Genomic DNA, 25935 nt, shown 5'->3' with positions numbered 1-25935 from the left:
ACAAAAGTCATCTGCGCATTAACAAAAAATAATTTAAATTTGTAATGTTATGATATGAACATTTTAAAACCATATGATATTATTATTATTATTATTAAAGTATTAGTTTGGTTTTCTTAGCTTATCGTAGTAGAGGTGTTGCTTTTAGCCATAACCCAACCATTCCTAAAGCTAGGCAGAAGTTTATCGTATATCTGAACTTTTATCAGTGCCTTTTCATTGTTGGAGTTGTTACTCCTTTGAAGAAATAATCTCCAAGTATGTTTCTATGCAAACAGAAAATATTTTAAGTTGCCAGCTTTTGTCCAATACAGTCATACCATAACATACAGTGCATTCTGGGACTGAGCTCATAAGTTAATTTACTCGTATGTCAAGACACTATTTATTATGTAAAATATCTAAATACAAACTAATCCGTCACCATATTATGAATCAGACAACATAAAACATGATGCTCCATAAAAAGAAGTATTTTGAATTGTTGTAATTTAATGCCTGCACTAACAAAGTAACAAGTGCCTATTTACTTCTTAAAATTTGCAATAAAATGTAACTTTACTATGTACACTACTGTAGTTTTTAACTATGTGACAGACATGATGGCCAAGTGTTGTGTGAGAGACTTGACAGCAATGTGTTTGGTAAACTAAACTTTTGTGACTTTACGTAACAGAAACTATGAATTTAACTTCTATGAATTTAGCTTCTGAACAGACTTAAAGCTAAGTGTGTGTTTTAATTTTGTACTAAACATACTTTAATTTTGTTCTCTTTGTTTTTTATTATAAGTTTCCGGTTTGGTGCTTTTTGCTTTGCATTCACTATAACTTTTAGCCAACCTTTTAAAAACTTTTTTTTAACTGATTCGAGGAGAAAATTCAAGCAAATCTCAAAAGCCGCCTCTTGCATACTTGGCCATACAGTGGCCACCGAACCGGCTCGCATGCTCATATCTAAAAGATTATTTGTATATCAAGGAAAAAACTTGTTTGAAGTTCTGCTCATATCTTGATTTTCTTGTATGTTGGGGCACATGTATGTTGAGGTGTGACTGTATATTAGAATGTCATGCCAAAACTTAAGCAGGGACTCAAACCATTTATATAAAAAAGTGATCAATACAAAGCTGCAATTTTAAATCAAGTTTAAGATCTCATCCATGCAAACTGATATGAGTGAACAAGTTGAAAACAAACCACTAAATATTATAATACAAGTTGAATATCCCTCACAGAATTAGAACACATTCAAAATTACCTTTGTCATGTATAAAACACGGTAGGACGAGGCGCTTTTTGCTCCATGAATTCTTTGCTATATAGTGGCATTTATGTGTCAAAGATGCACTAATGGAATTAATTTTAAAGCATAAAACACAGAGTATTTCAGCCTGACTTCATAGCCTAAGCTCCATCATGCAGGTTAGCCTGCACAATCTGTTTGATTCATATGGGAGACCAAGGCTAATCAACCTCTGGGTTAAGTTAATGACCTTTGGCAAAGAATTCTTTCCAGTTAGCTATAACATTTTCTAGTCTCTATTTGAAGTAGGTAACTTGTTTGATGAGTGTGCTGTCATCATGCTGCTGGTCCAGTCATAAATTTGACCACATTACCACTTTAAATCTGTTTCCAGAAGAGTGCTGGTCAAGCGGTAGACCTCACCCTTAACTTGGGTAAGCCACACATGATGGTAGACGCCATGTTGTACTAGCAACCCTTATATTTTTACCAAAGCCCCCAACTTGATCCACACCATGCAAATGTTTTTTTTAAAGTCTTCACTTAGTAACTCATTGTGTACACAACTCCAAATCAGCATCATCCACACAATTGATGCGAAGCGAAGAAATCTGGTAATCTTAAATTTTCACTACAACTAACTATTTACAGGAAAAAACCCAGCCACTAGTCCTAAGCTAGCTATACAACTATTTAGTTAAACATGCCATCAACTAACTTGGACCAAGTATTGGCTATATACTGTATATAGCCAATACTGTATACAAATGAATGCTGGTCAAGCAGTAGACCTCACCATTCACTTGGGTAGGCCTCACATGGCGGTAGACATCATGTTATAGTAGCACTTCTTATCTCTTTCACCAAAGCTCCAACGTTAATCTGCACCATGCAAATGTCTTTAGAAAAACATATTTTACTGTAACTCATAGAGTGCACAACTCCAAATTCACATCATCCCACAATAGAAGCAGAGCGAATGAATCTGATAGATTTAAAACTCAACTACAGCTAAATGTAATAAACTAATAAAACTTTGTTACAACTCATCAACACAGAAAATCGACAGCTCATATCGATCGCTCTAATCGACAGCGGTCGACTGTAGACAACGGTCTACAGCCGACCGCTAACAAAGCCGAGAGAAACCCTTTTAGACTTGCTTTTTAATTTTTGCCGTGTTTACTTTTCTTCATCGTTATTGTTCTTCAACTTTATGTCTGTTTTGAAATTTATAACTTTTTAAATATTTAAATTACCAGTTTTTTAATAAGATTCTTAAAGCATTTTTAAACAGCAAAAAATTAAATTTTTTTGTTTGCCTAGAATATTAATTAATTTTGACTAAAACTATATAAAACCTTTGTATACGTTGTACTGTAATTGCTTATAATATCATCACTACTGAATTCTACCACGACTGATTTTCAGGGAGCTATAAAAAAGAAAGTGCTACTCCATGACTACAAAATCAAAGCAGAAAATTAAGGTTTTAGTTGGTTTTAGACTGTATTAAGGAAAACTATTATTATTAAGGAAACCTAAGCTTTTACATTCCAAAAACAAACAAAGAAAATTTCAAAGAGAAAAAAGGTTTGCTCTTTTTTAAACCGAGTGTAATTTTTATGTCTTTTTTATTGTCTAACAATAAACAACAAATCTTTGACTTTCTTTAATTTTTTTGCTTTGTTAAACAACATAACAAATTTTTAAACAAAACAATTTATATTCTTTACTATAATAAAAGCTGTGTTCGTTTGCGCGGAGAGCATTAGGAGAAACGAACTGTCTTGCACGGAAGCCAAACCAGGGGTACCATATTTAATGGTAAGCACGCTATCGCTACACCACTTAGGCACCTTACCAGTTTATGGAATAATTCTCCATAATCATACTGAATACTCATAACAATCTCTCACAGTACACTCTACTGGCATGCATGATACTAGTGTTTGATAACTTGTTTACTAATGGATAGAACATGATATTGGCTTTTAGTCACCCTAACGAGTACATCAAAGATTTTTAATTTTTCAGTTTCATTAATTAAGTACATAATCTTGATAACAAATTTACCGAAGAGTGCGACAGAACTTATACACTTTACAAAGCATCTTCTGCATAGTTTTTTTTAAATAGGGATTTATAATAATAAATAGTTAGGGCAATCTTGCTTCAGATAGATGAACCTGTATGATATGAATATAGCATCATTAAAAGAGTCCATCATAAACTCTCATGAAATTTTCAGATGAGATTCTCATAAAGCAAATTGAAATTCTCACGGGTCTTGCTAGTATTACATGAATAAATGAATAAAAGATGCTGACACTGACACTGACTGCACTCTGTTCCTTTCGGTTTGTCAGGTTTTCTCATATCAGATTAAGCTAACAACGGAACTGAACGCAGAGACTACGAGTAAACAATAGTTACATAATATCACAGTAAACCGCTAATCTTTCTGGTACTAACACAATTACATAAAAGTGAATAATTGCTAAGGTCTATTTGTAAATAAAATCTTCCTTGTATATTCAGTGATCAAAGCCTATTCTATATGAATGTATAAAGAAATATATATGGGGTATTCAAACTAGGAATTTGAGAAACCAACACTTGGCACACATTACTTGATAGAATTACAAAATTACTCAAATAGTTATAGCTGGCTTGTGATGGGTGGCTGTGTTCCTCCCAGTAAATGTTTAGTTGTTGCAGAGTCTGAACATTGTTAGAGTCTGTGTCAATCAACACCTTTCAAACAATTGAAAAAGCTATCAATCAAATTTCACAATTTAATTAGTGAAACAACTAATGAAATTTTTGTTTATGTTTTATAACCTTTTTGGTTGGTTCACACCATGTCGCAGTATGTCGACATTGATGTCACAACGCTTCGGTGATTGTCGATGATAACAATGATCACACAATCCCAAACCCATCCGTGTTTGCATCAGCAAATATTCTGTGATGTAGTGTTCTCATTTTTATTTTTTATTTTTTGCGAATAAACTCCTTTGTTTTCTTGCGCTTGAATCAAATACTAGTCCCACAGCTACAATCATGAATAGAAATATAAAAAAATTACGCTATCCGTGACAGCTAATTACTATCACCAAAATGGTTCACATTTTACAGGATGTCCTCGATGCTCGAAAAAATATCGGGGAAGTTTAACAGCTGCAAACTTTCCCGACACATCCACAGAACTTTGTCGATGCTATTGGTCTCCAGTGCACATAATTTACGGTGAACACCGAAAGGACAACTCTGATATACTATGATATAGTGTGAACCAATGTTTAGCTAGGGTTTATAGTAGGAACACTCTAGGTTATCTCAACCGCTGGTTTTCTAAGTTTTAGAATTTGCTGGCTATATTAGGTTTTCATGCAGCGATAATGTAGAGAGACCTGGTGCACCAGAGCTGGAGTACTACCTCCGACTGACAGCAAATCATGTTTCCATAGAGTGCTATTAGTAGAGTGATGGTTATGCTAGGCCTTATGTCAAGGCACATGTCTCCATATGAAGTAACAGGAAAACAAGACCTATGCTCATGACCAAGTGTGATGCTGTTGGTCACTAAGGTTGATTTCATGGCACAAAGATAGTGCATCGCAAAGGTGTTTTGTTTCCAAAAACAACATGTAATCATGACAGAATGAGAATGACATAGGCCTACCTGTTTCCAAGATAGCATTGTAGCACAATATAGGGGTGTGTCATTAAGCTATTGCTGTATGGAAATCTTGTATAGGCCTACATCTAAACTGTTCTATAAGTTTATGACAGGTATTATATATGTGAACAAATAAAACGATGATTTGATAGAATTAACTAATTATCTAGGCAGCCACACTATTTTAAATTATAAAACATTACTAACTTTGCGATTACGCTTAAGTTGCTCTTAAAACCCTGCTAGTTGGGATATGCAAATCAATTTTATAAACATTAATTTGGGCTACAATAATCACAAACACTTGTCTGTGAACAAATCCATTTTGCTTAAGCTGAAATTGTTTATTCAATGGTTTAGCTGATATTTGGTGGAAAATTTACTGTGTTGTTCACTTATAGATAAACTCAATATGTGTGAATAAAGTGAATTCAGTGGGACATGTGAAAGACAGCCAGATTTGTATATGCGTAAAACTAAACAAATGTCTATTTCCGGCTACCCCACCTAACCAAAGACATTTTTTCACGGTCTTTTCACACGCAACCGCCTAGCCGAGGCATTGAGCATCTGAAAAAATCATTAGTTTACAAGTTATTCTAGCAGCTGACCACAGTTGAGGCAAACAGCGGGATTGCCAAATTGCTGGGATAGCGTGATTTTGACAAATTGTTGGCAGAGATGAGTGTATCAAGGGACTGTATAATACACATCTGTATGTTGAGACCAGACCAGACGGTAGCTGAAAAATAAAGAACACCAAGAGATTAGTTGACAGCTGCTACTCTCAAACTGCTAAATAGTCTGCCAAAATTATTGTAAAAGGTTGCATAATCTGTTTCTCATGCCTCTAGTTAATGACCTCGTTTACCGCATAAACTGCGGGCTGCACGTGCAAGAATATTTGGAGTGAATGACTCAAGAAAGAAATGCAGTAAAAATGTTTTTTTGAGTCTCACACAGGATTGAACCTTTTTGTTTTAGAATCAAAAATTATTTTAAAAGTCTATTGGCAAATAAATTTTCATTACAGTTATTTGGTATCAAAAGGTTCACCATGGCTCACTCTGCTGTGTTGTAGGTTCAAAATATGTGGAAAATTGATTACAAGCTCTTAAAAGCTTAAAAACACACAGTTGAATAAAACGGTGTAGGTTAGAATCCCTTTATTTTGATGACGTACTCAACTCGATGTGGTTATTGTTTTGACACGTCATGTTATCACGTGAAATGAAAAAGCCAATAGAAGGCTCAATATAACATTTCTCGTAGAACTAGTCTTATGACAAACACTTCGGGTTCCACAGGAAAGCCCTTATTAAATATAGATGCTCGCTACTTGAGCATCTATGCTCTATCTATCAAGCAAACGCTTGATTGGCCGTGAACATTACACTGTTTCACAGAGTTTTGTGCACGTTTGCTGTTTATGCTTAAACTCTTGTGTAGCCTTGTTCATCAATACCTTTAATGAACAGCTGAGAATTTTAAATATTTCCAAAGAGAATTAAAACAACCATCATTAGGGCTACAAATGATCATGATTACTGCACCCAAATTTTGTTATGGCTGCTCAGTAAAAAAGTTGAGATCAATGAACTCTTTACTACTACATCTCATTATGGTAACTTTCAAAACTACCCAATCTATTTTGGTCTGTCAGCAATCTCTGAAAGATCCATTATGATGTCTGCTTAGTTTACTGTAAGTAGAAGCTGTGCATGTTTTAAGACTGTAGTTGTACAAACAATGACTCTGTGATCCTGGCTGGATATGTTTGAGTCCTGTGGCAAAACTATATTGATGACTCATGAGACTCATGAGAGAGCCCAGTTGCAGAGAGCAATTTGAAATTGGTTGTCATTGGCACCCACAGGTTGACTAATTTATAGTCTCATGAAATATTTATGTAAATTCCTGTGAATGATGGTGCCCACATAGTAGGCAGTAAAATAGTCAATTCTTTCTACTATCACTATGTTTTCATGACAATGTTAATCTGAAAGTTTGCGGCATCTACAAGATAGAAATGCTAGAAACATTCAAGTCGAGCAAGCTTTTGCTACTTCCAAATTTTACTAAATGTTTCATTCTTACACATAATGGAAATGGCACTTGCAAATAAGGCTCAAGAAAATGCCGCACAAGCTATCTCATTTTAACCATTTTTTGCTTTTCTGTAACTCCTATTTCTATTTAACCGGACAGGACTGTGTTGCTATAACCTTTGCCGTAGAAGCCCTTATATTTTTCAACAACACATGAGTGTCCATTGAACCGCTCATCACATGGTAACTCATTGTGAGCCATTCCAAATCTGCACCTCCCACACTATAAAAACATGGGGATTGTCTGCTTTATATGTCTCATAAATAATTTATGTGAATTCTTGTGGACAATGGTGCCCACGCAGTAAACAGTAAACTGGTCTTTAATTACTTTTGGTAATTTGGTTTTGGATGACTTGGTCAATCCTCAGGCCCGTATTTCCTTGGGCGGCTGGCCGGCTGAGCCGCCCCAACTTTTTAGGAATGTTCTGCGGCTAAGTACAGTCAAACTCTAATAACTCGCCCTCGGATAAATTGTAAAATTTCATCTCGAACACGAGGTTAACTCGAACGGATTTGTTTGGTCTATCCACTCAATGATAAATTGCTTCAGATAACTCGACCTCAACATCATTTATTCAAAAAGTTATCTGCCCTACGGCTATGGAGACGGGTTTTATCGCTGTAGAATATCACTTTATTCCAAGCCATAGAGACAAAAATCAACTTTTAGAAGTTCTTACACGTCATTATTATCATCAGCGGAAAAACATTCTTGTTAACGACTTTTATAAAGGTTTGCAACAGGTCAAGCTTTACCAAACATCCGCTTGGCTATGTCCCATCGAAAGCGTGGAAACCTCCGGATGAGCTTAAAATAAAATCGGCAAAATTGATCTTTGGTAAAACGCTCAAAAGAAAAACATGTCTTTTTTCTGAGCGTTTTAAATGCGGTCAAGTTTTGCCTATTTTAGTTTGAAAATGTCTCGTCAGTCACATCACCTAAAACAAAACAAATTTTAAAATTAGAAAAATTTTGATACTTTCCGATAAAAAGTTTTTAAAACTTTATACAAGAGGCCCGGCTGAGGCCCTACACAAAAGAAACCTGTTGGGTGCTTACACCACCCTTTCCACACCCCCAGGTGTTCATAACTAGTCGCCTGACATTAGCCGCCCCAACTTACAACTAGTGAATACAGGCCTGTCGATCCTATTAAGGTTTACAAACTTGGCTATAGAACTCATTTCAAAAACCTTCATTGCACCTTCTGTCATATATAAAAAGGGTTGTTACTTTAATTTGATCATAAGTTATTGTATTCATGATGAGCAAATTTTGTAAAAATAAACTATTTGAAATAACAAATAATGAAAATGATGACTCCGTTGAAACTACTTTCCTGTTCAAGGCAGTTTGTTACACTGAAAAAACTGCCTTGAACTAGTTTCTCATGACTGTTGAGTCATGTTTTAATAACCATTGATAACCTAATGGCAAAAAATGATTAAGCACATATATCAAAATACCACCAATTATCAAAATCGAACGGATAAAACTCAAAATTTGAGGAATGAATTGTAATTATTTCAAGCAAATGCTTATAGGAAATAGCAAGGAATTTGTTGTTCAAATTTTTCTTGAAGTCTCACAATTCAGCTTTTCAATCCGCAAAGTTTATGATGCTGAACTTCAAACAGTGTTCTTGCTGTAAGAGGTACCTCGTTACGAAGGAGAATTGCAGTATCATTGTATACGAACAATAACGGAAAATAAATCTGCTTTTTACTAAGTCTCCATACAGTGATAGGGTAGCAACACCTGGGCACCGAAGTGCTATGCTGGGCTGACAGAGCTTATAATAGAGTGACACTGTGTGACGCTGTGCGACGCTGTGCGACGCTGTGCGATGCCTTATGTCAAGGTTGTATCTTCAAGTGGTCAGGCACGTCCAAGTGCAACGTCTCGGTCGCTAAGGCTGTTTCCATGGCACAAAGATGGCATTGCACGGGTGTTTCGCTTCCAAACAGCGACACTGTTCCACGACAGAATGAAAATGACTCAACTGTTTCCATGATGACATTGCAGTGCCACATGTCTGTGTGTCACTACGCTATCACTGTATGTATCATTAGGCTAATAGAGCAGCATGATTATACTTGCTAAAAATAATCAGTTCCGTAAACTTGTATGTTGTTACATTGCTGCCAACTTATTCATAGCATTGCGCACAAACCAGTGTCTATTCATCTCACCTTCATCCAACACATACATCATAGTAATGAATTGCCTCACTCAACAACGAAACTAAATGAAATCACTGCTGCCTTTGTTTCATCATTATTACAATATTGATGCCTTTTTAAATTTTGTAATAAACATCTGATTCATTCATTCCAAGTGATATAAATTTCTTTGGAACAACAGAAGACTTTCATTTACACACGTCACTACTTTTCCATTTACTTATATACACAATGCAGATATAAATTAACTCTCTCTTGGAAAGAAGGGATAGAGGTATGTTTTTACTTAATAATCATTTACATCAATATTGCTCTTTCAGTCAAACTTGAATTAATGAATTTCTGCTACATCCGTGCACACATGTATTATCTGATGTATAAGCCTGTTTTCAACATACTTGTCATTATATTATTGCATTTTATATCAAGCTATTTTACACAACTTGTGTCTGATTCCCATAATTTAACCATTTTATAACACATTGTAGTTTCACGGTGTTTATGGTGTAATAAATAAACTACACTTAAAGCATCAGTTGTTACCATCCACTCAATAACCAAGGGAGACGTTACACTGTATGTAAACATAGTAATAAATCTCAGACAAATGGTTAGCGTTCCACCATAAAAAACCCTTATTTTTGATCCTGTGAACTTTCTTGAGTCAGGTTAATTCAATTGTGTTTCATCTTAAAGCAAAACCACAAGCCATTAATCTTTTTACTTCTGTGGTTTTGAACCACAAAAACTCCATGAGCTTTCACATTAAGAACTTATGAAAGGTGTTCATTAATCATTGGTTGGAGTTAAGCGTGTCGTTGTTTATTGTCTGCACCTAGTAGTATTTATCAGACTAACATTTGTTGTGCTATTTTATCCTTCTGCCTGATAGTAGCTATATTTATTTAAAGTTCTAACATATTGATGGGACGTGTATCAATCAGACAACTGTGATTTCTTGTTTTTTTTTAAACTGCTGACATTTTTAGTGTTGAATTATGATCTCATGTGTTTTTATGTGCTTCTGATTAAATAAAAATTAGGCACAGCTCATGGCTGTGTCCCACTATGTTTTCATGATGTGAATTTGAAGCTGTGCACACCTGGATTTACGGTGCAGTAATTATTCCGATGGACATTGGCATGTTGTAGATTAATGCATGGGCTTTGTTGAAAGATGAGGATTTTTACATAAAATACACATAAAATTGATAAAATTGACACATTAAGAACTGCTCAAATTGAAATAAAAACAACCGAAGTGAGAAAAATATTTAAAATGGAATAGCTTGCACTGGGCAAAATTTTTTTGCACATAATTCGCATGTGCCATTTACATCGTTTTGTGAACATGAAATATTTGATAAAAAATTGTGAATTAAAAAACTCGCTTGACATGCGGGTTTTTGCCATATTCAGCTTGTGAGTGACACAAAATTGCAGATTAACCACGCCGTGGAAACATAGTGTTTTACTGAGCTTCATATGAATACTACTATATTCTAAGCTGTGTTCATCTGTTCGAAGTCACATTTAGATTTTGGAAAAAAGATTGCATCGCACAGGATTTGAACCTATGATTGTCATGTTTAGTAGCACAACATTCTAATTCTAATTGTAAATATATTAAAATATATATTCTAGTACAAATTATATTAAGCCATCATGAGAAATACAGAGAAATATATTCTTAGCATGCCTTGCTACTAGTACCACTGATGTTTTTTCATAAAGCATCTGCCATGGCAGACTACCATAGCATTAGAGTTGAAACAAATTTCCTTTTCATTGTTTTTCATCAAAATAAAATTATGTTTTTTATAATAAAACAATGTAGAAAATGTTTTTATTTATGATGAATACAGTTCTCAAAGAGGCCACAACTTTTCAAGAATGATTTGCAAAACCGAATTTCGATGTTTTGGCCAGTTTCATGTGAGATAGACTTAGATCATAGATGCTGCCTTTTTTAAAACTAAAATTAAAGATACCAAAATGTATAAAGTTTGACATCTAAACATTTGCTAAAATTGAAAACATTATTATTTGTTGTTATTCTTACTAGTAAATACCCCAGCAGTCTGGTCTGCCATGATAGATCATTAGGTGTCAGAGGCGCAAATAAAGCACAGATAATAAGTATGTGTACTGCCATTCTAAGAGTCTAGAAGGTGGGTGCATTTTATTTCATCAATCAGTAAAAATACAACTTTAACCAAAAAACTAAATAGGCCTATAATTTTAATATTAATAAAATGAAAAGAAATAAATAAAAGCCTAATTCCTACCTATTATGGTATGATGAGGCCCACATAGGACTACAGCTAGTTAAAGCACTGGACCCACAGTAGTTGGCATACCTTGGCAATGAAGACAACATTTCACTACAAATAGAACAATAGGCTGATCTTGGTTAATTGAGGCTTAATGAGTGACTCTTGACATCTTTTTTTAAAGCTACCAGGAGTTGAAATGTTGTGTAAGTCTATTTGAAGACTGTTTCATTGTGATGGAACTTTATATTCATCTGCCTTTTACCAAAAGCAGTAAATGGTATCGAACGTTGAATCTTTAAAAGTATCGAACGTTGCATATTTAGTTCTTCGAAGCACTTCATGACTCTGATTCAAAGGGGTTTAATTTTGAAAACAGTGTATCAACAACAAAGTAGGCCTACTGTCTATGATGTAAAATTGTATTATTGCATAGATTTTTGTGATCAGATGTTGGATTTTTAATGTCTTCATTGGTGACGTTCTTACAGCATCCTTAGGCAACTCTGTTTTCAACGCATGTGTTTTAAAAACCTTATCTTCGAAATAAAACATAATTAACTCCGAATTTAAAAGAAAAATTTCTCAAACATTTTGATTCTGGCATTTGACCATAGACCATTTTAATCGTGTCAGCTGCGGTATAAAATTTGCGCTCTGCTGTAACTAAAAGGACAACAGGCTAATATAGAAAACCTGGAGTTGTGCAACATTTTCTTGGTAGCGTGTAAACTTGCCAGCTACAAACAATTGGGAGTTGTGCGATCACTCCTTCATATCATGTAGATACGTCTTCCTCTTTCCTACGATCAAAACCACAATTTTGAAGCTTAAAAGTTTGTAGCATGTAACACTAGTGAATAGTAATAGTGAAGGGTTATTACAGTGGCTATTGTTGGCTATTGGCTAGCGAGTTTGTATCCCATACGATGCAATATTTGCTCCCACCCTCGAACAGTCGATTCGGAGAGACAGACGGGCACGGCTCTTATTGTAAAGATGAGGTTTTTTTATATCTGACCAGCTACAAAATCAGCATTTTTCAAGCAAACTGGTTTCAGTTGCTTTTATTCTTGTGTATTGAGGGCAATGTATAGACTTCTAGTACACAACAAAGGCTTCCTTCTAATATTTCAAATCAACCATGAAGGCATGCAAATGATTTTCAAATCCTGCAAGCAATGCTAATAGTTGTTCTTTTGAGAAAGTCGATAAAAGCTTTTATTCCTTGCCTTTGTAGAGACCCATATTTGTAAAGGCTGCATTCCATTGTAGGCGCATCATTGAACGCCCCGCATGACTAATTAAAAATAGAAACTCTCTAAGGCTAAATTCTTTACATAGCTCCAATCAGAGGATCATTGTTGCACCGGCCGGGGATGAGGCTTTCTAAAGTGACACACAAGTGATTAGTTGAAGGATTTCAAGCTTCGATGCGTGGCTCTCAGCTGCTGGTCTGACTTGTATTTGAGCTAAGCAGCTTATAGTAGTCTGGTAGGATCAGCAGATTGAGAAGGAAAGCTTTAAAGGGGGCTAAACAGCAATTGAAAAGGTAAGCATTAGGCTGAAGCAGCCTGTTTCATTCATGCATGATTTTGAAACTTCAACACAAAATGCAGAAGCAATCAAGTTTGGGATAAGGCAATACGTTCAAAGATACCTCGTAAATAAATCTATGATAAGTCTTGTGTATTATCCATCATATATTCCAGCTTAACACACTTCCACCAATCACATGAGCATATTTCCTTACTCCAAATTTACTCATTTCTGCAATTGTGTTACAGACTTCAAAATTCAGCATAAGCTATGTTCAGAATACTTGTTGTATTCATCTTTCCACACGTATGACAAATATTGTTTTATATTTCGTGAAACCAACATACTGCATCCACCATATTTGAATTTATCAACTTTCTGTTACTGCAACTTACAATTCACTATTCTGACTCTGTTGCACAATTACACAGGTTTGCGATGCATTAGAATTGTACTGCAACATTGCAATGCAGTTTGCAGTAATTTTGCAGTTACTGATGCGCAATATACATTAACTGCTATTACAACTGCAACTACTACTACTACACTCTATGAGGCATTACCTGAAACCCAGCAATTCATGCCTACTACGAATGCGCATCTCTCAAAACTAAAAACTGGATGTGTACTGCGTAGTAGTATGAAGTTGATACTGTAGATAACCTGACACTGCTGGCTCTTCAAGCATCTGTACTGCATCGTTCAAAATCGTCAGATGATATGTTTAGCAAGCTCATGAACTTGTGCTCTAACTCCTATATGATTTTAGAATAGGGTGTCAGGCATTATCATCATTCCGATCAATTTGAATGGGCTCTTTGTATTGTATTTCCACTAACGCTAATTGTGATTAATTTGTTTGCGCAATTATACTCATGTTTGAGCATCATTCATACCTTGAAACTGTGTTGTGGTTGCAACCAAGTCACCTCAATACTTGATTCGGTGATTAGGTTTTATGAAAATGTGCATGTACAATCTACCTGTAATGCAAAAGTTCCTATTGTGTGTAGCCCTGTGAAATGAGCCCTAGTAACAACCCCACTGAGTCTTCTACTGTACACCGTGCAGTAGACAAAATCGCAACCCTACCGATACTAGTTTTTGCCATTAAAAAATAGTTGTAGCGTGTGTATACTGCGTAATGTGCGAAAGTATAAGTATGGCACACAATGCCATAAAAGTAGGAACTTGTACAATGCCGTAAAAGTATGCAAACGACAGTATGCAGCATGTCACATAATGCATACTGCATGGCTGTGACATGCTTACTACTGTTTGGTTAATGCAAATATATAGACATCCAGGCAAAAATTTACTCCAAACAATGCATTTTACATATGGGTATCAGTGAGTACCTATCAATGCGAAGGTGTGATTTTTTCACAATACCGATAGTTACCCTGAGACTTTCAATTACCCATTTTGACTTTCAAATGCAGTTAATAACATTTCAGTCTTTAGAATTACTGGAGAAAACCAGGTAAGCTGTTACATAACAGTAAGCTATTTGTCTAATCATTATTATGCAACACAGACATCCAGTTCTACCTTCTGTACATGGCCCTCCTTTTGCAGCTGAATGACAGCCTCACATCAAAGCTGGTACAAACTACTACTAGTGTTGCATGCTGTGAGTTTTTGAGCCTCGAAGTTGTGGTTTTGATCGTAGGAATGAGAAGGACGTATTTACATAATCTGTGGGAGTGGTCGCACAACTCCTAATTATTCGTAGCTGACGAGCTTCACAACTTCACGTTTTCTATATTAGCCTGTTACGTTTTTAGCTACAATGGGGCACAAATTTTTTATATCACAGATTACACGACTAAAATGCATCTATGGTCAAATGTCAAAACGTGGGAGAAATTTCTTTCAAATTCGGAGTTAATATTTTTTATTTTGGAGATAATATTTTTAAAGCGCGCATGTTGAAAACAGCTGTGTAGAGATGCTGTAAAGACATCACCAATGAAAACGATGAAAATCCAACCTCTGATCGCAAAGATTTATGCAATAATACAAATATTGATGTTCACATCATACGCAGTACTTCGTTGTTGATACGTTTTCAAAAATACGCCCCTTTAATTGAAGGTTTGAATTCCTTTGAAGAATTAAAAAAGCGACGTTTGAAACCATTCACATGCTACGAAGATTAAAAACATGAAAAATTCATAGCATATAACACTAATACAGATCGCAGTATATGTAAATTTAACAATACTTTGGTGATTGTCGGCTATAACATTGCTCGCAATATCACAAGCCTATCTGTGTTTACATCAGTGAATAGGCCTTGACATAATTATCAGTCTCATTACACAATGCAGTTGCAGAAATGGTGTAATATTAGTCCCGCAGCAAATGTCATGAAAAATGTAGATCAAACTATTTGCGGCAGCCAATTGTCAACATTGAAGGGTACACAGTGCACAGGCTACTGTGGCTGCTCGGCGAACGATCAGGAAATTTTGACTGCTGAAATTTTTTTTGAAGTATCTGCGTTGCCTCAACGATGTCTACGGTATACGATACACATAGTTTACAAATAATCAGTGAGAGGATAACTCTGACATACGGCGTGGATTAGCTTGCGTGGCATTTTTGCGCACAACCTCTGTAAGCACCATTTCAATTTTTTGCAAGCAGGAAACATTTAGTAAATATTTACAAGTAACCAAACTTGCTTGATTTGCGGATTGTTATTTTATTTGGCGATAAAGTGTGTAGCAGCCATGAGCATAGCACAGCATAGCACAGCATAGCATAGCACAGCAAAGCATAGCACAGCATAGCACAGCATAGCATAGCACAGCATAGTATAGCATTGCAAACCACAGATGTGCTGTGGCGATGGAAGCACTAACTAGAAGTTCAGTGGCTGGGAATCTAATTAATTAATGTCAATTACAGAGCCATTCTTGTCGTAGAGGCTGACTGATATACTTTAGATTGCGGTCTATTTGGAATATCTTGATAGCCTTGGTCACCTTGTTAAAATGGTGGGCATATGGTCATCAACGGACAAAGTATTGTAACCGGACCGGATGCTGCAGCGCACAACACATGGACCATATAAATATCTCCATCATGATGTGTCCATTATGTCAATGATGCAGATGGAAGTTGGGGGCGCCTGTTAAGTTACTGTGTGATAATTGTTTTAATAGAAATTTGCATGTTGCGGATTAATACGGACAGCTTGTTGAAAAAGATAAAGATTTACACTTCAGAGATCATAGCATTGAGAACAGCTCAACTCAAAATAAGAATGACTGAAAGTTAAAAAAATGTTAAAATGGAATAGCTTGTATGGAACTTTTTGCGCATCATTTGCAAGTGTCTTTTCCATTTTTCACAAACATGAAACAGTTGATGAAAATTTTTGCGTAACAAAACTCGCTTAGCTTGCAAATTTATGCTGTTTCCATGATGCTGTAAATTTGCAGATTGCCTCAAATTTGAGAATCATGCGCGTTATGGAAACACAGTGAGTCAGTGTATCCTTAAAAACTAATGCTTTTTAGGCAGCCATTTTTCAGTTTTTGGTATTTTGGTCATATTTTAAGAAATAATAATTCAACCAACTTTTACCTTTGAAATTATAACGGAAACATATTACTCAAAATGTGACTCGCAAAATCTGGGGAGAACAAAAGGAAACTACACAGCTGGGTTTGCTTAGGAGAAGCACTAGAAGAAAATTATATAAATGTGAGTAATTTTCTTTCATATGTTATCTGTCTAGTTCTAGAAATGAAGTTTTGGCAATGAAAAATCTGCTTCATAGAAGACTCAAACTTGAAACCTCGAGTTTGGGAAGCAACAAGCTTATCCAGTACACTATTTGCAGAGCTAAGCATAAGGGTTACTAATAGGGGAGAAATTCATTATATCAGTTAAAATTCACATAATGACGTTGTGCCAGGGGTGAGATTACCAGTTGGCCTCACTAGGTGAATACCTGGTGTTGCATGAGTAATAATATCAGCTACTAGAAAATTACTAGAAAGCAGCTTATAAGTAGTTGTAGGTAATGTCATGTGTAGGTAATTAAGTGGGTAAGGTAATGTCCATAAGCTGTTTTTTATTACCCGTGCACCGCAAGGATTCACCTAGTTGGATTATAAGCTGTTATCATGGGTCCAGGCTTCAAAATGGTAAGGAACATGTGACTACTTTATGAGAGCAACCACTGTCACTATATTATTCTAAGCAGACTGATGTTTGGCATGTAACAATGTGCTGTCATGTGAAAAAAAAACCTTTATTACTCAGTTCATTGCATCCGATTGTTTGAGGCAAGTATAGATAGCATTGTGGGAGGCCTGAATATAATAAGACGGTTTGCGAAATGAACATGCACATAGAAGAATCTTTTGTCCTTGCCATTTATAATAATAAATTTTTACTATGACGTTTGCAATATATGTATAACATATTTTTTGGTGTTTAGTTTTATTAATTTTATTTGTAAAGCCATACTTTATTTATTCTTCGTTTTTTCGGGACGTCATTTTATCGTTGTCGGCCATCTTTATAGACAATTTTTTCGTTAGAAACACTAAGCTTTTGCAATCATAATTTGAAAACGATGTTTTTGTTTGCAATTTTTTATTATAGTATCAAAACACTTAAAAATACTAATAAATCAAAGAAAAACGATCGTTTTCTACAAAAATGGCGGCTTTTTCGTAAACGAGCGTATGTGCAAACGACTTGATGACGTCAAAAAAAATGATGGATACCGTTACCCTGGCAGTCCCATGTACCTACTCTGGCAGTCCCATGTACCTACCCTGGCAGTCCCATGTACCTACCCTGGCAGTCTCATGTACTTACCCTGGTAGTCCCATCTACCGTGAGAGTTTACCATGTGCACTAATGAAGCTAAGAATCTAGACATGTGCCCAATTATTTAAAAATTTTGGAGAGTGGTTGAATGGTCCAGCTGATTAAGGGTCAGTCTGACAAGCCAAAAGTTTTGAGTTCGATTCCTGTACGATGCCTTGGTCTTTTTCATCTCTAGCCATGAGGTCGGACAAGCGGACAGACGGTTACGGCTCTTTGTACAATAAAGATCGTCTTTAATAGATTGTGATTACCTTATGCAAGCAACTGCAGTTACTTGTTATGGCCTGTTATGACATTTGATTACCTTTATATAAGCTATCTCTTTCACAGAGTTTACTCTCCCACAAATTGTTGATGTTTCAACTTGTTTCCAATATACATCACCTGTCACTCACTTCTCGCTGATTATGCCATATTATTGCGAACAACATTCTTATGTTGTGTATTAGTGCTGGGCACGGGTAGTAATACTCGTTGAACTCGCGGGTTTATCTTCTCTCGAGTATCGGGTAATAGAGATTTCGGGTATTCCGGTCCTTCGGGTTCGGGTTTTGACTTTCAAGTTCGGGTTTTGGTACACGGATCCATCGGGTAGTGTTAACAAAAACCCGGTCTATTGCATCCTGCGCTCTTAGTCTGGGACCACAAGGCATCTCTGTGTCATTTTTGCTAAGGAAGCATGACAATGGAGTTTAACGAGTCTTTAATTTAATAGATAGAATAAAATATATCATACCTTATTTACTATGCCTACTAGAAATATTGTAGTCAAGCAGTGATTACTTGTCATTAAAAGATGAGAAGAAATACTTACATCACATTTTATTTGCGCAATTAGCCAAATCGGCTTCGTAAACAAATCTATGCCATTTTTAATACGGCGCGTGTTCGCTATCACCGATAACACATAGGTCCTTAGTCTGTTTCCGCTATCGCCTTGTTAGAAACAGCTATCAGCGTTGATAGTAGCTTTGATAGCAGCATTGATAGCAGCGCTGATAGTGAAAATTTAATAACTCTGTTTAAAATGATTACCACAGCTAGCTATGATGGATTACATAATTCATTATAACCAAGTTCTACTAAGCCAACAAGCCTTACTAACGGAAAAAGCCGATAATGTAAAGTTTTTTATGATATTTGGAGCACCGTCTACAAAAAGTCAGAGGTACATAGAACATGCTTAAGTATTAAGCTACCATAGACCCTATCTTCTGCCACCTGTCGACACGAAAATGCCCTGTTGCCCCAGATTATCTTGACTGTTTAACAATCCACCTGTTAACGCTGCGAGTACAAATGTTAGTCAATAAAAACTGTGAAAAATGATAAATAAATTGAAAAGAAATATAATTGCTTTGTAAATTTGAAGATAAATCTGTTTAGAAAATTTAAACATAAATTCCATATCAATAAACCCGATACCCGAAAAACCCGTAGGCAAAGAAATACCCGAGCCTAGCACTACTAGCTACCCGATACTCGAAAAACCCGAACAGAAGGGGGCGGGTCTAAACCCGTTGACCAAGAAGTACTCGTGCCCAGCACTATTGTGTATTCACTCACCACAACTTCACTCTTATGTAGCAAGAGGAAGAATTTCTCCGTATCTAGTCAACTATTCTTTAGCTTTATCAATAAGCTGAGAAAGCTACATAATCCTGCAAGCCTGTGTGTGAAAGGTTTTGCCTTCCAAAGCCTATCTGGCTTTTTTAGCCCAAGTTCCTGTAACATAGTCAGACGCACAAGAGACATCTGCATATACAACATCTTAAAGGAAGAAAAAAGCTAATGTTCAAAATTTTCTTATATTTTAATTGTATTTATGCCACCTGATATGATACATAAATTTAGCAGCCAAAATTTTCAGAGGCCAATATCCCTGTTATAATATCTTTAATCCTTTATTGGCAATGATTTCATTTGATTGTCATTGAAGTAAAATGCCAGGTCTGTTTTACTACAATGCTCACAATGATTGCAATGACAAATGATTCGCTACTTATATAATTAATACAAACTTGGAAAATGAAATAAAAGTCATGAATGTGTTAAATTATTAATAACAATGAGTACATAGAAGTGAGTGTGTGTGTATAAAAAGGATACTGCTGCAGCAGAATCGATCCATCAAAATGTGATTACAACTGTACTGGTAAAAATGTAAAAAATAAGATATTGGAATTAAATACACCACTGAAACTGGGAAGCACATGAGAGTACCTATTATTTGAAATAACGCAACATACAACTGTTCATGTGAAAAGTTTTTATCGATTTACCTTAAGAATAGTTGCTGGTAGAGCAGGAAACTGAAGGCTTGCAAATTGAAATGGCACACGTGAAAATGACAGATTAAAAAGTAGGTAATAAATATAAACAATACGAAACGAATAGATTTTAGATAAAAATAGATAAGTTATACATGTGAGAATGATGAGAGCAGCTTAGTGTACCGTAAGTCCTTATGCTCAAGCCGCGCGGCCTGTCATTGGGCGCGGCTTCTTGTTCAAGGTCATAAGCCGCGGCTAAAGCCAAGTTTTTAAAACTTACGTAGGGCTTAGGGCGGCTTCTCGATAAATGCGGTCTCTGCTCAGTTCTGCGCTATAACCATAGAATCGCAGTCATGATACACTTTTATGTACGGGATTTTGGCGACCTACTCGTTTATTTTCAAGGTCATGTTTATGGAATACTTTAGACTAAAGAAGAATTTATCGCTAATGTTTAACTCACCACAGTCATAGGTTATTAAAAGCGTTTCATTCTTGACCAGCATCTTTCCATAAACGTGAAGCCCTCTAACAGCGCAATAAAAATCTAGCTGAGACATGGCAAATAAGTTATTGATGCAAGGGTTTAGGGATTTTAATTCGAACTTAGAAGTAAAAGAAAATTCCTTTCACGCTTACTGATGTAGCCTGATTTCTTATTCAAGAGGACAGGGGGTATGGCAAAACCTGTCTTAACACTCTCACTCCCGAAAGGGGTCAAGGATGACAAAACCTCAGTCATTAGCCGCGGTCTGTGGGCATACGCGGCTTGTTGGAGGATTATTTTTTCTTTCGTGAGACATCTGTTTTTGAGCACAAGCCGCGAGGCTTGAGCATGAGGACTTACGGTAGTGGTTAGAGCATCTGTCTGCAAACCTGGATATTCAGAGTTCAAATACAGGAGAAAGTAGTTTTTCGTTGCTAGATCTAAAAAGCTACAACTAGATGCATGACAGACAATCACTGAAATTAACATGTGAAATCTATTGTTGAGATCTTCCTTGTTTGAAATTTTCAATGTTTGGACATGGCCAGACAGATAAAGGTTGTTTGTAAAAGGTTTGTCATGAAGCATTTAAAACATCGTTTTCTGTAAAGAGAACAGATATAAGATAGAAAATTGTTAAAGGAACTGTTGATAGCATTTTTAAAATCATTACTAGAAGTTGTTCGCAATTTGTTCAAAGTTGGCCAAAGTTGAAAACTAGTAACTGTCACAAACTAAACTGTCGATTTACAGTTTCTTGTGCTCTGACTAACACAGTCTGTTTAGAATTTATCAAGAGCTAACCATAACCACAAATCTCTTTCAACTAATTGAAATCAATGACACACAGATGTGAAGTCAGCACGGTCAGCAAGGAAAATATCTAAATTAAGGCAGGTACACACTAGATTGTTGTATTTCAATGTTAATCACACAATAATTTGGTGATCATCTGTGATAAAATGTTCACTTTATCCCAGATATCCCATCTGCGTTTGCATCAGAAAATATTCGACGGCATAGCGTTCTCATTGTACGATGCTGTCGCGCAAATGACAAAATACTAGTCTTGCAGCAACTATCATGAAACAAAATATAGAGCAACCAATCACCATCACCAAAGTGGTGCACATTGCCAGGCTGTCATGGATGCTCAGTGAACTATCGGGAAAGTTGGACAGCAGTAATCTTAGAACCCTCAGTAAAAAGTTCATACATCTATGTATATGAACCTCAATGTTTGTCTGTCCGTCTGTCCAGTTCTAGCGATGAAATTTTTCTAACAGAAATAATTGCTCATAATTACAATCTCTACTGTAGATGTACCATTAACCAATCGTAACTCGCTTTTAACTTTGGTACACGCTGTTACTGGGGCGTAAAGATGGGGAGCACTTATAACTAATTCTTTGAGATAGCTACCTAATGACAATAGGGTTATCTTTTTTATTAAATTTGTGATAGATTGGACATTGCTATTGCATTAGATGTCGCACCTCCTTTGATTATAACAATTCCCTTTCATGTCTACCATATTGTATTATGCACTATCTCTGAGCAAACCTTAGCTGATAATGTGGTATTAGCTTTTTGTGGACTTTTGTGAATGGCATTTGCTTAACAAATGAACACAGCAGCTGATCTAGACCTATATTAGCAAATTTACTTACCTTGCACAAGTACATCCGTAATTCTTATTGACCTTCAGCATGCTAGAAAATGAAACTACACTGCAATCGATCAGTCATCTACAAATTGAGTGAGTTTTGACTGCAATTTGACCAATTCTTCAAAACATTTTATTTGGCAAAAAATAAAATTTTTAAAATGTATCAGCCAATCGAAGTTTGGCAAAATTAGACCAGTTGCCTGTTAATGAGCAGAGGGAGCTTTAAAAGCATGTTTATATTTATGAAAACAAAGACCAAAAAATTTGGTGTTGGTATTTGGTATTGGTCAACTTTGGCATTTGACCAATCTGACAATTTTTGTTGTAACTGAAATCAAAGAAGTTGTTGTTGCAGATCCCCTTGATTTTTTGAGTGCATGGCTGTAATTTCCTGTTGACAAACTCTGTTTGCTCGGCACAAATAAAAAGTTCTTTTTGAATCCATTTATATTGAAAGTCTATATATTCTACTAACACACAGGCTGCACACTGCTTGTCTGTTGGAAATAAAAGGGTCTCTTCATTTCCTGGTTTTGAGATATTTTACCATTTCTAAATTTGTACCTTCTGTATTTTTTGAAAATCAGACATTCTGTTCAAAACTAGAATCTGTTGAGTAACGAGTCATTAGTTTTGAATTGAAGTAGTTAGCTGGAGAGAAGCAAGGAACCCAGTGCATTGTCATCTCTTTAAACATTTTCCCGCCTTACGCGAGTTTATGCGAATTCTATGCTCAACTGCCGTGGATGTATTTTTACGAAATTTACAGTGATCTCGTTGTAGCAGAAAATTAATGATTTGTGACCGCATAACCAACAATCATTAGTATTTCTAGGGCATTACCAGTGTTGTCTGAATATTTATCTAAAAATTAGCGTATATTTGCAAAGCAAATTATAGTCTTTGATCGTGGAGCTTCCAAGTCGAAAATGAAAATTCTTTTTTTGACGATCAAAGTATTTAGTTGTGATATGGCTTCTGCAAGTACCTTTTGTGTTAAAACCCGATTAGCTTTTGTTGATGACATTAAAGCCGATTTAGATTCAGGATTAGTAAAATACCCAGATAATTAAAGTGCCAGCACTGACTCTGACGGTGGTCAAAGTAATAGTTTTGTAAGAGTAAGGAACATCGTACAGGATCGTAATAGCTTTGTAGCGATCGTAGCTACACATAGCTTAAACAATGCACAAAGTATAGATATATATTAAATTTTTTGCATAGCCCTGTTTGTTAACATGCTGGCAGCATGAAATTGATAACAAAAGTTTTATAGTTTTATAGGGTTTGAACTGAAAAAATTTGCAAAGATATCAAGCAGCAAAATCGGCAATGTTTTTAGTAAAATGGCTGGCAGTAAGGAGAAAAGTAAATTTGTAGGTGGATGGCAGTGAAAGGGTTAACTAAACTCCCTTACAATACATTGGAGGTTTCATTCTTGACAAATTAGGAGTCCGCCAACCGATGCTCATCTGATTTTGTTTCATTTTCAATCAGATAACCCAAAGCATGTACATTTTCTATTACAACTTGCTTTCAGAACAGTAATCAATGTACACATTCATTGAAAGCAGTTGTACTCAATGCATGCAAAGTTGCATTTTTGAGTTTCTTATCAGATGGGAGTTTATGAGACCGACTTTTTAAGAACTAGATGTAGTTTTCGAACCAAATATTTTGGCGACCTGCCAGAAAACATGGAAAACACAGAGCGTATATATGTGTTAAGTTTGGACTAACTCGGCCAATGGTATAGCATTTATTCTCACTTACAAAAACACACAGAAAATGAGAAAGTGGTATGAATACTAAAAATATAGCCGCTCATTGCCCATTTTAGGTGTAGCTTAATTTTAATGAAAATTTGTAAAAGTGATATTACAGGTTTAATGTTCAAACCTATTTAGAAGCAAATATTTTTGTGAAAAGAAAAAATCTTTATAGTTGATTATGCAAGCACAAAGTGTTCTTGATATTACTGAAATAAGTGACTGAATATATACATGTATATATAGCTTTTAGTGATTAACTCAAATGTGACCTGGCAAGTTTTGTGGATGCTGTCATCAGTTTTTGAGTAATTGAACATTTGTTAAACTGAGACAAGCAGGATATCTGCTCCAGCTTCCTTTCAAAAAGAGGTTTTTAAAAAATCCAAAAGTAAAAATATTTTTGTGTACTCGACTTCAATATTTTCTAAAACAATCACTTACGTAGTGATGAGCAATTTGGTAAGTACTGTCTATATATAGATATAGACAAGTATATACCAAATATATAATAATATACCTATATATATACATCATACCGAAACACCCTCACACTTGGATATATATATATAGCTATTACAATCTTGGAATTAAATGCTCGCATCTTGCTGGATTTGATCTCAGAACCTCTTGTTCACCAGGCAAATATTTTACCAATTAAGCTACACAAGATTAATAGATTCATTGGGCGATATATGTCGCTATGCGAGTGAAAGAACTCATACCGCGCTGTGTTAAGCAAATCATTAAAACTTGCTCTCACGGCTCTTATTAGAAAGTTTGCAAATAAGAAGTGGCAGGTAACTACATTACCTGTCACTGTTTGTAATATGAATTTTAATACTCATGCAACGCCGGGTATTCAGCTAGTTATTAATAAAACATATTTGGCTTTAAATGAAGCATCATCAGTATGTTTTGTCGCCTTTCAAAGCTTCAAATGATTTTTTCCCAGCTACACAAATAACAGCTAATCCCCTTCCCCTGCTATGTACCAACTCTGCCACATATAGCAAAGTTTTCAAACCTCAATTGCCTCCATAAGCTTCATCCCTCCACTAAACATGGCACAACAACAACAATTGTCTTTATGCTATATCATGGAAACACAGGCCGGCGCTTTGAGGGAAGGTTATTTGGCATCATTCAAATGTTTATTTGACTACAGTGATTGATCTTGTACTTTAGCACATTTTTCAAAAATGAACTTTTTTGTACTCAGATAAAGATTAATTTATAACACTAATTTTATAATAGCAATTGTGATCATGCTATTTCATGACTATACAGACAGGTATTTTGATAAAATAGTGTTTTGCCTCAGTGACCACAGCAGTTGGTCATAAATTTTAACAAATTCTTCGTAAAGGTTTTTTTACACAACAGTTATTTTAAAACACTTGCACTCATTGCATGGTCAAAAAATTTTGTTATTTAGGACAATTTTTCTGAGCCGAACAGAAATAATCACTGTATTTATGTAAATATTTTTGCATAAATTAAAAAAAATCTATAAGTTCACCTTAGTGGTAACAGAATTAGCCAACAAGATGCGAGCAAATCAAACAAATGCTTTCAATAAACATCAGCGCGTTGAGCCGGTATCAATGCCATCAGAAACAAAGGCTGAACCTTACAGTGTAAGGCCTACACTATAAAGTTTTTTGTAAATTCCTAAAGCAAGCAATATTGTAGGGCCTACAGTGTAGGCCCTACAATATTGCTTGCTTTAGGAATTTACAAAAAACTTTATAGTTTCATGGATATCTTGCTGAAATGAGATTTTTTTCAGAGTTTGTCCTTGACTGATGTCTTGACCCAGCTACTTTCGGTTAACAGCCAT

At 35.6% G+C, this 25935-nt stretch overlaps 1 protein-coding gene across 1 annotated transcript in view; it reads left to right on the top strand.

The window, feature by feature from the left end:
* The first annotated feature begins 12921 nt into the window (after positions 1–12921).
* The window catches only part of LOC137398515 (sulfotransferase 1C2A-like), a 37636-nt gene continuing 24622 nt past the window's right edge, over positions 12922–25935 (top strand). The window contains exon 1 of the mRNA XM_068084629.1: positions 12922–13050. The gene's annotated coding sequence lies outside the window, so the exon portion shown is untranslated. The remainder of the gene's footprint in view (positions 13051–25935) is intronic.

Source organism: Watersipora subatra, chromosome 6 (assembly GCF_963576615.1).
Source record: "Watersipora subatra chromosome 6, tzWatSuba1.1, whole genome shotgun sequence".
Classification (NCBI taxonomy): domain Eukaryota; kingdom Metazoa; phylum Bryozoa; class Gymnolaemata; order Cheilostomatida; family Watersiporidae; genus Watersipora; species Watersipora subatra.
Note: the sequence above shows the minus strand (reverse complement) of the source record. Positions and strands in the feature narration are given on the sequence as shown.